Source organism: Budorcas taxicolor, chromosome 11 (genome assembly GCF_023091745.1).
Source record: "Budorcas taxicolor isolate Tak-1 chromosome 11, Takin1.1, whole genome shotgun sequence".
NCBI lineage: Eukaryota > Metazoa > Chordata > Mammalia > Artiodactyla > Bovidae > Budorcas > Budorcas taxicolor.
The window spans coordinates 49,314,326-49,328,085 of NC_068920.1; the positions used below are offsets into that span (position 1 = coordinate 49,314,326).

General features: G+C 48.2%; 1 protein-coding gene across 1 annotated transcript in view; it reads right to left on the minus strand.

Annotated features, from left to right (window-relative positions):
• The window catches only part of PNPLA1 (patatin like phospholipase domain containing 1), a 51,084-nt gene that overhangs the window by 36,960 nt on the left and 364 nt on the right, over positions 1-13,760 (minus strand). The gene's annotated exons all lie outside the window — the stretch shown is intronic.

Here is a 13,760-nt window from a genome sequence, read left to right on the forward strand (position 1 = left end):
GGAGAGTCCCAGTCTTGGCTCATTGTGGTAGCTAATCTCTCTGAACACCTTTTTCCCACTTTGTAAAATGGGTATAAATATAGGACGGTGAGAAGATAAAAGTAAATGATTCATGCAAAGCTTTAGGCATAATACCTGGCACATTCCAAGGGCCTGATAAATAGTATTATTACTGTGAGTCAGAGCAGAGTTCATATTACAGAAAACACTGCCATCTCAGGCAGATAAAGAACTCTGGGGATGATTTTTGATGAGGACATTTTGATTCTGAAAAGTGGACCCAGCAGCCAGGGCTGAACTTGAGGTTGTATCTGGGCAACAATATGCACATACTCACGCTCACTGGCAAGAAGGGGAAAGAGTGGTTTAAAGAGCTTTGGAGAGGCTTCTAGATCCACTAATAGAGCCCTAAGCTGAAAAGAAGACTCTCCAGCTTTAGTAACAACATTGTCTTCATCATCAGTGACCACAACAGAACTGTGGTTGACTTCACAAGTTAGAAAGAAAACAGAAATGAAGAAGGAACTGAAAGCCAGTGCCGGGTGAGAGAAAGCTGTTGCTGTGATTATTGGACCAGAAACTGGCAGCGACAGGGCCCTTCGTTCTGGGCTGTGTGAGGGTCAGTTGAACCAAGACCTTGCTTAAAGCCAGGGCCATCCAACAGCTGCTGGGTCAATGAAACATGACAATGGCTTGCCTCTGTGTACGGCTCTCAGTGAAACAATACAAAGTCTCCCATAAACATGCAAAGCCCCCAAGCTGGCATTACCTGTGGCTTAGAGCTTGAATTGACACAACCTACAGGGTAATCACCATAAACATTGGTCCTGAGTTGCTGATCACCCTGGGCGCCCGGCCAGGGCCAAGGCAAACCAGCTCAGACAGTCAGTCCTTCCACTGCCACACAGAATTCCCATAGAAAAACCAAGTCCTTGTGCAGATGAGTTCACAACTAAAGTATTATAAAATATTAACCAGACCAGGTTGGAGTCCAGGTCTCTGTTTTAATAAATTTAACAACATCTCTAGGGTGTTCTTTTAGTTAAGTTTGAAAACTGCCACATGACCTCGGCTTTTCCATTTCAAGATCGTTTTCTTTTCCCTTGTTCATCCATTCATTCAACATTCATTCATCAAAGACTTATTTTATGATGACCGTTTGCCCAGGACATTCAGGATTTCTTTTGTCTCTCATCATAACGTCCTAGGAATGTGATCCCACCCCCAAGTTCCAGACGGGAAAACGAAGGAAGCAGCAGGTCACTGGTGGGCTGAGCCTAGCCCCTCATTCCTGGGAGCTGCGTTCTCCACCAGCCCTGCCGTGTCTTGTCCCTTGACTGAACCACAGAGACAGGCCTGTGGGTGAGCGAGGAAAGAAGCCTCCAGAGCCAAGCTTCTCACAGAGGCGCTGCGGTGCTCTCGGCACCCGCCCCTGAGGCCCCCGTGGGGCCACTAACAGGACTACACCTGAGTCACCTGCCAATGCCAATATCTTCAGCCGCCTACGGCTCCAGGGCCTCAGGAGGGGTGGCAGGGGCTGCCCGAGGCGGCGGCGACCAGGCACGGGAGGCACACTGAAACGCCCGTCTCCACTGCAGGAGTCAAGCCGGGTCCTGCTGTGCCCAGGCATGTGGGGAGGGGCCCCAGCTACTCCCCTGGGCCTCCCAGGGGCTCTGCAGGGTCCTTTGAGAGCCCACATCCTGTCCGGAAGGACAGCTTGCCTTCCTTCCCGACAATGCAAGCCCGTCTATTGCACCTGCAAATCTCACAGCCTGGAAGACTCTTCTCTCAGAAGACAAAGATCTCCCTCCCTTCCTTCGAGAGGACTCCCCGCCCAGCCCTCCTGACACCGCACCCTCTGATCACTCACCACACCCTTCGCCAGCTTTATTTTCTCCTTTGAGCATGCCTGTTGGTGTTTTTCTATGTTGAGTGATTTACGGCTTGATTTCACCGGGGGAGTGCCAGCTTCATGAGGGCAGAGAGCTGTTTTGTTCGAGGCTGGATCCCTAGGGCCTAGGATGAGCGACAGGGCAAATGGCCTGTCTCATCACCATACGTTCAGCCAGACACTGGTCCTCAACTTTTTTGTCTGCACATTAAGTAGGTTAGACAAGAACAGTGACTTTCAAACTTAAACAAGAAAAAAAAATCATTGGAGATCAGGGTAGGCACAGGAAAAAAATCACTGGAACACTTTCTTGAAGTGAAATTTTATGAAGAATGGAAAATAGCAGGGTTGTACTCATTGAAGCTGGGGGAAGGCCGCCGGGTGGGGGGCGGGGGGTGGGCTTCAGTACGTATCCTCTCCCTGCTCTTTTCTTCCTAGCCCCACCTCGGCCCCTCGCCCCAGAGTCCTGGGGTTCCTTAGAACACAGTTTGGAAATCACTAGCCTGAGTGAGGTCCACCTTCAATCAGTCACTTCCACTTCCAAAGTATAAACACAGTCATCCATAAAGTTGAGGAGTTGGAGTTGCTGACCTTCCTTCTATGACATTCTGGTATTATAAGTCATATTAGGTAAACCCCAAAGTAGAAATTGCAGACACATTCAGTGTCACGCCTGCCAAAGGCTGGCAATTGTCAGGAGTCTATCAAGCAGTACTTGCTGGACCAGTAGTTTGTGGGAGCCACGGGACCAATAAGACCTCAAATTGCTCAACCAATCTAGTTGATGGGATGAGACACAACGTCTGAAACAAGACAGGATACCATCAAGTGGACAGAGTCTATGGGTGAACTTGAGATCCCAGAAAGAGATCCAGTGGGGTAAAATGGGAGGGTGTGTCGGGAAGAGGTGTTTTCTCTGGATAGGACACCAGAAAGTCTAGGCAGGGGACACAGAAGGACTGGGGGGCACTCACATGCCGGCTGCCAGGAGGGCAGCCTGCTGATGGTTCAGTGCTGAGCCCCTCCTCAGCCAACACACTGGACTTGACCTGGTGTTTATGAAATCCAGACCTTGGTCCCAGGAAGGACAGACTTTTTCCATCATCATCATCATATATCTCAGATATCAAATTATAACTACTATGACAATGGCTGCTAGTTGTGCCCAATATCCATTCTCCCCTTCTTCCTTAGTAGTTGAGCCTTTGATTTTTAGCTGGACACATGGCATTCCAGAATAGAGTCCACATTTCCCAGGCTCCCTTGCAGTCAGGCGTGGTCATGAATATGACTTCTGACCTGTGGGATGTGAGGTGACATGGTGTGTGTCATCTTCGAGGCCTGCCCTCAGAGGGAAGAGATGTGCCCCCCTTCCCCTCTGGAACTAGCTGGGATGCAGACGTGGTGAGGAGCCCTCTCGGACTGTGAGCAACACGGTGGAAGGAACCTGGCTCCTAACCTGGAGCCACCACACCAGCCTTGGGGGGCCGGGGTGCAAAGACCACAAGAGCGAGCAATGCTCTTGTGTTTTGTTGAAGCTCTGCCCCTCCAACCAGTGCAGCTGCAGTGTCAGTCCGAGTTTGCAAAGCTCATTCCCAGGGACCACTGCTGATCCTGGAGCAAGCTGTGGGGAGGGATCGGCAGGCATATTCCCTCCCACTGCTCAGTAGCTGAGCTGAGTCTCAGGGTGGCCTGGCCAGGGTCACTTGCTGCTGAATAGATTGCTGGGACCAGAGGAAAGAGAAGGTGGTCGGAGTTCGGACTTTGGGTTCAGACTAGCTCTAGTTTGAAGCCTACCTCCCTGCTGCCTAAACCCTGTTCTGAAAAACCATGTGAAAATAAGGTGAGTGGCAAACTAGCCTCACAATGTGACTGCAGACGCTTTTGTCCTCAGAATCCAGAGAGCCTGCTTCCTAGACAAGTGCTCTTTCCCACGGGGATTCCCATCTCTGAGACAAGCGCCCTCCGAGAGCCAGCTGTGGGAGCACCAAGGGATGAACGGGAGTGAGGAGACTCTCAGAGGGGTGATGTCTGCGGTGGGACTTGGAGGATGGGGAGACAGGACACAGGGAGAAAAGAAAGGGGCCGGCACCCGTGGGAGAGGGGACAGCTTGAGCAAAGGAACGGAGGCGGGACACATCCCGAGACTGCTATGCACTCGAAGAGGAGAACTCTCAATTCCAACCCTCAGCCTCAGCTCCTTCCTTTTAATATGTTACTTAGTGGTTTGGGTGTTTAGTGGGTTGTCACTGTGAGAAGGCAGTGGAAGAGATCTTGGAAAATAATTACTTCTAGAGGACAAAACAGAGTCACCTGATGAGCTCAGCTAAAAGGCAGCTAGAAGTCCCCTGCCCCTGTCCCCCACCTAGCAGGGGAACAGCCACTGAGGCTAGTACCCACCCAGCACCATTCTGTGCCAGGAGACCAACCAGCCTCACTCCCCCTGGGCTTCTCAGACTCACAGTCCTTATCTGGAGAGATACTTGTTGTGAAATGTTCCTGCAGAAAACAAAGCCTAGGGAGGCTACATGCAACTTCTATGCAGATTCAAAATTGTTTCAAAATGATATTAAAAGAAACAGAACAAAGCAGGGTTGGGAATATGCACATGAAGCCCCATTGGTAAATATTGATAAGTATTGAAGTTAGATGATGGGTGGATTCTTGAGGGTGCATTATATTATTCTCTCCAAGACACTTGAACATTTTCCACTTAAAAAGGTTACTTAAGAGCTTCTCTGGTGGCTCAGTGGTACAGAATCTGCCTGCCAATGCAGGAGACACGGGTTTGATCCCCAGGCCAGGAGGATCTCACGTGCAACTGAGCAACTAAGCCTGTGTGTCACAACAACTGAGCCTGTGCTCTAGAGCTTGGGAGCCGCAGCTACTAAGCGCCTGTGCTGCAACTAGTAAACTCTGAGATTTAGAAGCTGAGGAGCTAGTTTAGTTGGTTGAGTAGTAGTGTGGTTCTCTGTGCTCCGCAACAAGAGAAACCACCGCAATGAGAAGCCCACGCACCGTAGTTAGAGAGTAGCCCCTGCTCGCCACAACTAGAGAAAAGCCAGGCAGCAATGAAGACCCAGCACAGCCAAGAATAAATAAATATATTTTTTAAAGTTATTGAAGGACTTCCCTGGCAGTTCAGTGGTTAAGACTCCATGCTCCCAGTGCAAGGGGCACAGGTTTGATCCCTGGTTGAAGAACTAACCACATACCAAGCAGTGTGGCCCAAAAAGAAAGTTATTTGAAAGTTTAAGAAATGTACATGAATGTTCATAACGACATCATTTATAATAGCTCAAACTAAAAACAACCCAAACATTCCCCAACAAATGGATTTTTAAAATGTGTTATATCCACATAAGGAAATATTATTCAACGATAAAAAGGAGTGAAGTACTGACATGTGCTATAAGGGATGAGTTTAGAAAACCGTACACTAAGTGAGAGAAGCCAGACACAAAAGGACACATATTGTATTGTATAGACTCCATTTATATTAAACATCCAGAATAGGCAAATCTATAGAGACAAGAAGTAGGTTAGTGGCTGCTAGGCAATTGAATGGAGGAATTGAGAGGTAACAGCTAAGGGGTTTGGCATTTCCTTGACAGGTAATTAAAATGTTGTATGATTGATAGTGATGTTGGAGATACAACTGCAAATATACAACAAGCCACAGAAAAAGAGAAACAGCCGGTAGAGGCTCCGAGCCATGAGTCTTCATAGGCTTGGATGTGAGCTCGGGCGAAGGGTGAGGTATGGACCAGCCCCTGAAACAAGGTCTGTCTGCCTCATTTACGGCTCTCCCAGAGGAATTCTCAGAATCTAGCCCAGTCTGAAGCCTCTGGAGCAACACCGTTTTTCTCTATCCTGGAAAAATCCATGCCCCATTAATAAATATGGAATTTTGTTAGTCCTCAAACGCCTGACCCATTTCCACTGCCCGGTTTTAGTTTTGCCAAGTGCACTGGGGCTTAACTGAGGCTGCACACCAGGATCACCTGGGAGCTGAATAAACACTGGTGCCGGCTTCCGCCCCAAGAGATCCTCATTTAATTAGTGTTGGGGAGAAGCCTGGGCAGTGGATGTTTTCAAAGCTCCCAGGTGATTCAAACGTGCAAGACTGAGAATCACTGACTAAGTGAAGAATTTTTTAATGAGTAGGAAAAAATATCAAAAGTATAGCATGGAGTATGGTGAGTATTCGGTCATGAAACTTCTCTTTTAGATTTATGTTCACACTGGGTCACAATATGAAAAGTACTTCTTACTGTAACTTTCAGCCTAGGAGTTTGGAAACCCCAGGTTGACGGGTCCTGTCAGTCACCGAGCTAAATGAAGGGGACCCACCAGCAGCAATCAGGTGCCCCCCAGCCTCTGCGTGGGCCTCTCCAAGGACAGATGCTCCCCTGCTTCCAAATAGCCCTTTCCCATCTTGGACAACTCTTGCTGAGTCAAAAGCTGCCTTTCTGAAATTCTCACATCAAACCCTGACACCAGAGGACCCCGAAGGCATTATGTGTCCCAATCACGTGACTTTGCTCTGTTGTCAAGCAGAGTCCGGCTAGAAGCTGAGGGTCCTGCCCAACCTGTCTCTACATGTCAGATTTCTACTCATCTTTCAAGCCCCTGGACTTCCCTGATGGCTCAGACGGTAAAGCGTCTGCCTACAATGCGGGAGACTGGGTTCAATCCCTGGGTCAGGAAGATCTCCTGGAGAAGGAAATGGCAACCCTCTTCAGTATTCTTTCCTGGAAAATCCCATGGACGGAGGAGCCTGGTAGGCTACAGTCCACGGGGTCGAAGAGAGTCAGACACAACTGAGCAACTTCACTTTACTTTTCAAGCCTTATCTCGAATGCCCCTTCCATGAGGTCTTCCACTATGGGATCTGTTTGCTCTCTCCCTCTGCACTCTTCTGCCTTTTAATTTTCTAATATACAGTTGGAACTTATTATGCTATAACTAGTTGGCTACTGCCTTTGAGTTTGAACAAACTTAAGCTCCTGGAGGGCATGGGTGGAGCTTCATCTTGCGCTCTATCTCTGTATCTTCTGCAGGGCCCAGTATATGCTCCATACACAATCATTGGTTGAATGAATGAACAATTGGCTTACCATGAAGTTTTTATAGGGAGGAAGGTACCAAGTAGCAGCTTAAGTGGGGATGGGATTTTAAGTTCACCAAATCCTCATTCTTTAACAAGAAAAAAAATGCATAACTTTGGCATTTGAGCTAGTGCTTGAAAGGTAAGTTGAAATTTGACAGGGAGAGACAGGTCAAGGAGTAGTTTCTAGCCTCCGGTTGGAAATCCTGAATCCCCCCCACTGGTTGTCAGGGAAACCATCTCTCCTCAGATGGCTAAATGAATGAACATTCATTCTCTAATGCAGTTCTAATGAAAACCAGGCTCTTGTGTTAAGTGTTTTGCAAACATTTTCAGGTGCCCCCAAACTGCCCCTAATGCAGAACTAGGCTCATGTTAGCAGAAGATGGACCCACTGCTGTCTCCGCTTCCAATGAACAAAACACAATCTGAGGACGGAAAAGCCCAGGCTGGGAACAAGAGGACAGGGGTCGGCCTGGAGGAGAGAGGCTGGGGGGCGTGTGTTGAAGTAGTCTTTTTAAAAGAGACAAGCCAGTTGTTTGTATGCAGATAGTACGATTAGTTACACATAAAGTATAGGATAATCTACTAAGGAACTTTTAGAAATATTTGAGGATGTTCATGAGGTTGCCCAAGACAATATCAACAAACAAAAGCCATCAACATTACTTTATATCAGCAATAATCAATTAGATTAGAAAATGCCGTAGAAAAAGGATCTTGTTTCCTATAGCAACAAAAGCTATTAAATCTCGTAAAAGACACAAAAAATCTTTACTGAAGGATAAAAAAGGTCAGAAGAAATAGAGAGATGGGTAGGCTATTAATATATTATAAATGAGAAGCTATAATTTCAAATCAAAATCCTAATAGAGCTCTTTCACATGGGGGAAAAAGGGGTCAAGAATAAGAGTCAAGGGATTTCCCTGGTGGTACAGTGGATAGGAATCTGTCTGCCAACGCAGGGGACACGGTTTTGATCCCTGGTCTAGGAAGATTCCACGTGCCACGGAGCAACTAAGCCTGTGCACCACACACTGAGGCCGAGCACTGCACCGTCCGAAGCCCGGACGCCTGGAGCCCACGCTCCACAGCGAGAGAGGCCACCGCAATGAGAAGTCTACAGACCGCACCTAGAGAGTACCCCCTGCTCACCGCACTAGAGGGAAAGCAAAGACCTAGGGCAACAGCAACAAAAACAGCCAAAAAGAGTAAGAGAGTCAGTAGTTGAAGAAGAAATTCAAAAAAGAAGGAGAGGGCTGCCATATACGCTATATCCCTTATTATAAGACTATCATGGTCAAAATACTGTGGTATAGTGCAGAAATAGGCAAATTCACCAATAGAAGAGAAGAGAGACTCCAGGGATTCCAGGAACCTGAATAAGCCAGAGGCAGCATCGCAAACAAGTGTGGAAAGAGTTGCCTATAAATAGTGTGGGTATTTGGCTATCACAATCAAAATCTTCTATTTCTACCTCAAAAGAGCTACAAAATAAATTTCAGATGGATGAACTTAAATATGAAAAAGCAAAATTTCCAAACTCTTGAAAGAAAATACAGAAGTAATCATTGTAACAAAGTATAGATATTAAAAAACACAATTGTAGGCAGAAAAGATTTGATATCCCTGACTGCATCAAAATTGGAATTTTCTGAGTAATGAAAGACATTGTCAGATAAAAAGGCAAGCTATGGAATGAGATGAGATAGCTACAATGTCCATAACTGACAAATGATTCATGTATAGCCTATATAAAGAACACCTACATGTTGAAGAGAAAAAGATTACCAGAAAAGGGTTATGAGCAGGTAAGTTACAGAAGAGGAAACACAAGTGGGGATTTCCCTGGTGGTCCAGTGGCTAAGATTCTATGCTCCCAATGCAGGGTCCTGGGTTTGATCCCTGGGCAGTGAACTAGATCCCACATGTCACAACTAAAGGTCTCCCGTGAACTAAGACCCAGCACAGCCAAGTAAAACATTTTGGTTTTTTTAAGAGAAAACACAAGTGGTAGATAGATACATAGAGATGCTTAACAGCACTAGTAATCAGGGTGTGCAGATTAAATAAGCAAAATAAAATGAGATATAACTTCACACTCATCCAATTGACTTAAAACTCTTCAGTCTTGGAGTTCACTGGTGGCCTACTAGTTAGGATTCTGCACTTCCACTGCCGTCTCCCAGGTTTAATCCCTAATCAGGGAACTGAGATCCTGCCAGCCACCTGGCCGGACCAAAAAAATTAAAAACCTCTGCAGCCTGATAGTCCCAAGGGTTGATGATGACACTGTGGGGACATCAGGAGCTGCTAGTGGTTAAATACATGGATGTGAGAGCTGGACTATAAAGAAGGCTGAGCTCAGAAGAATTGATGCTTTTGAACTGTGGTGTTGGAGAAGACTCCTGAGAGTCCCTTGGCCTGCAAGGAGATCCAACCAGTCCATCCTAAAGGAAATCAGTCCTGGGTGTTCATTGGAAGGATTGATGTTGAAGCTGAAGCTCTAGTACTTTGGCCACCTTATGCGAAGAGCTAACTCATTTGAAAAGACCCTGATGTTGGAAAAGATTGAGGGCAGGAGGAGAAGGGGACAACAGAGGATGGGCTGGTTGGATGGCATCACTGACTCAATGGACATGAGTTTGGCTAAACTCTGGGAGTTGGTGATGGTCAGGGAGGCCTGGCGTGCTGCGGTTCGTGGGGTCTCAAAGAGTCGGACACGACTGAGCGACTGAACTGAACTGAACTGAACTGAGTGGTTAATTTGGTACAACCGCTTTGGCGCATAATTTAGCCCTAGTCCAGTAAAGTTCATGTGATATGTAACCTAGGGAAACATTCCATGTGGACCTGAGAGACTCAAACAAGGATGCTCATTGCAGTGTTGTTTATAACAACAAAAACTTGGCCGTGTCCATCAACAGAATGGCTAAATGAACCACGGTACAGTTTTAATGGAATAGACACGGAAAGAGGTGAAGAGGATTAAAGGGAATCAGGAGACCCAGTCCTGGTTCTGGCTCTGCTTCTAACTGATGACAGGATGGGACAAGTCACGTGTCCCTCTTCGCTGAGTGCTCTCCCCAGACGTTCTCGTGGCTCACTCCCTCCCCTCCTTCAGGTCTTTGTGCAAATTCCACCTACTCAGAGAGGCTTCCCTGACTCTGGTGTCCATACAACCAGTATCCATGCCCCCTGACACTGCGTTGTCAAGAAGCAGAGTCGCGGGATTTCCCTAGTGGTCCAGTGACTAAGACTCTGAGCTCCCAATGCAGGGGGCCTGGGTTTGATTCCTGGTCAGGGAGCTAGATCCCACAACTAACTGTCCCTCATGCCACAACGAAGATCCTGACTGCCACAACTAAGACCTTGGTGCAGTCAAGTAAATAGATATTTATTTAAAAAAAAAAAAGCAGCAGCAGCAGCAAAGTGGCTTAAAGGTCAGGCTAGGTTAAAACACCAGCTTTACCAACTACTGTTTGCATGACCTTAGGCAAGTGATTTAAGCTTTCTGTGACTCAGTTTCCTCCTCTGTAAATTGGAGATAATAGTAGTTTTCAACTCAGAGGGTTGCTGTGAGGACTGAATGAGTTAATACACCAAAGAGAACAGTGCCTGATTCGGGGGAGGGGTGGTTAGTAGTAAATTGCACGGCAGTTAAAATGAATGAAGTACACTTGAGTGACGGTGGCTCAATCTCATAAACACGCTGCTGAATGAAAAGAGCACAGCCCTCTCCCTTCCCTGAACTTCCCTCCCAGTCACAAGCATGTGGCCAGCATGCAGACCAGCCCTCGGTCACACCACCGTCAGGGGTCCTTCGCATGGGTCTGAGTCCCTGTCCGCTGGCATCCACGTCCCTCACAGCCTGGCCAAGTCAGTTTTCAGTTCAGTTCAGTTCAGTTCAGTTCAGTCGTGTCCGACTCTGCGCCCCCGGGGACTGCAGCACGCCAGGCCTCCCTGTCCATCACCAACTCCCGGAGTTTACTCAAACTCATGTCTATTGAGTCAGTGATGCCATCCAACCATCTGGGCAGGGTTTATTGACTGAACTGGATTAATTCTGAAAGTTCTCAAATGCCTGAAGACAGAGACACCACTGACCCTTCGGGCTGGTGTGTTTTAAGAAGTTGAACTAAAGACATGAGGAAGTGGGGGTGATGGAACGGGTGAGTGACCCGAGTACCTGGAAAGAGAGAGAAATCCCAGAAAAGGGGGTGTCTCCAAGGGAAGGGAGTCTGTGACTCCAACACCAGGGAGTAGAGGACCCTCACCCCTTTCTGAAGGCCTGTCCTAGGGTCCACTGGGTGACTGAAGGATGAACTGCTACATTCACAGAGGACTTGTCATTAAAAAAAAAAAAAGATCTAGAAGGATCCCAGCAGAGTCCTTCCACAGGCTCTAGGAGGGGAAGTGGGATTGGGGACAAGGGGGGAGGTGAGTGAAGGCTTCTTTTTCCCTTTATACTCTAAATACTTTTGCATTGTTTGAATTGAGAAAGAAGTGATTACTTGGGAATTATGAGAAAAGAAAACTTTAATCTTGCACAGAAGGGGTACTCAGGGAATGGGTATTACAATTATTCTTTAAAACAGAGAGAAAGACATCTCACCCACCACAGATCCGCAGGCAGGAAGGGGCCCTGCTTGCTCCCCTCCTCACTCTGCAGCCGGCCCCTCGCCCCTGGCCCTTCCTCCAACCTGTACCCTAAAGCGGATGCCCTCGCTGCTCTCACCGCCCAGCCCCCTGCCCCGAACAACAGCCTCCTACTGCTCTCCCTGTTTCTTTCCCCCCTTTTATATTGCTCTTTCAACTTTATTTTTTTATATTTATTTATTTTTAATTGTCAACTTTATTATTTTTTGTATTTACTTATTTTTAATGGATCGATGATTGCTTTACAATATTGGTTTGATTTGTATCATGTATCGACATGAATTAACCATCAGTGTACATATGCCCCCTCCCTCTTGAATCTCCCTCCTTCCTCCCACCCGTTCCCACCCCTCTAGGTTGTTACAGAGCCCCAGTTTGAGTTCCCTGAGTCAGAGTCTCTTGGACTACAAGGAGATCCAACCAGTCCATCCTAAAGGAACTCAGTCCTGAATATTCATTGGAAGGACTGATACTGAAGCTGAAACTCCAATACTCTGGCCACCTGATGCGAAGAGCTGACTCATTTGAAAAGACCCTGATGATGGGAAAGATTGAGGGCAGGAGGAGAAGGGGATGACAGAGGATGAGATGATTGGGTGGCATTACGGACTCAATGGAGATGAGTTTGGGTAAACTCCGGGAGTCGGTGATGGACAGGGAGGCCTGGCGTGCTGTGGTCCATGGGGTCGCAAAGAGCTGGACAAGACTGAGCGACTGAACTGAACTGAACTGAGTCGCACCGCAAATTCCCACCGGCTGTCTATTTACATGTGTTAGTGTATATGGCTCCACGCTACTCTCCCCTTCATTTCACCTCCTCTCGCCTCCCCCAGCGTTGCTCTCCTTTTGTTTCTGCCCTCCCTGGTCCGTCTCACTCTGCACAGCCCGGCAGTTGACACATACCAACTCGTTCACTCACTCAGGCGATTAACCCTCTAATGTAACCTGAGAATCTCAGCTGGACAGAGTAGAAACTGTGGCACAGAGCATCCAGCCGCATGCCCCAGGCCCACACCATGAAGCACCAGCGCGGGGACTCAAACCCTGGGGGACTGGGCCACCTGTCCCCGTTGCCTCCCTCCTTCCTCCCCACTCCCCAGGAGTGAAATCTGTTCTCCCCGCTACAAGGTCCATGTGACCTGGCCCTTGCCTGCCCCTCCAGCTTCACCCCCCACCCCCCTCCTCACTCCCCAATGCCACAGGCTCCCTGGCTGGTCCTGTACCCAGAACAGTCTTTTCTTCCCAATCATCAGATGGCTTGCTCTCTCGCTTCACTCAGATTTCTGCTTGAATGTCACCTCCTCCAAAATGGCCCCCCTGACCACCGTTTCTCAAACAGTCCTCACTTTATTCTCTGACCCTTTCCTGCTGCAATTTTATTCATAATTCTTATCACTTCCTGATCTGACGTTAGGAGACTACTTGTTTGGAGGCTTATCATGTGTCTCCACTCTCTCTAGAATTTCTGTTCCGTGAGGGCAGGGACTTTGTCCCCAGTGCCCGGAACACAGGCTCACACAGAATGGTAGTGCAGCAAATGAATAAATGCTCCCCCTCCCCGCTCCCCAGGTGAGGCAGCCCACGTGGATGTCAGTCTGCTCTGGGACCGGGTCTGGGCCTGCCGTGTGGGCTGCTCGGAACGGTCCACTCCCCTTTCATGGGATGGTGCTCCTGCCTGTCCGTGTGTCGCCCCATCCTTCCCCCCGGGCCTCCTGGACAAGTGGGGCAGCAGGCAAAGTGAGGCCTCCCATATTCCTTCCCAGTTTCCCCCTGCCAACCCCTCTGTCCATCCCTCCAAGCCCAGGGCTTTCACTCCCAGCCGCTTGGAAGCTGGTCTGACGAATCCACCTCCACCAAGATGATGAAGGTGTCAATTTGTCCTTCCCAAGGATATTTGCATTTTTAAATGAGGCCAGGCTGGAGCAGCTCTTCGCCCAGTGTACGCCTCTGTCATGGTGTAACTCCCAAGACGGGATGTTTCAGAGAGATACAACCTTTCCCTCTCCCAGAGCCCGGGAGACAGTGTCAGGTCAGGGTGCTGAGGGAGAGGGAGACAGAGCTCCGAGCTCAGCCAGTGGGTCAGAGACTGGGACCCAGCAA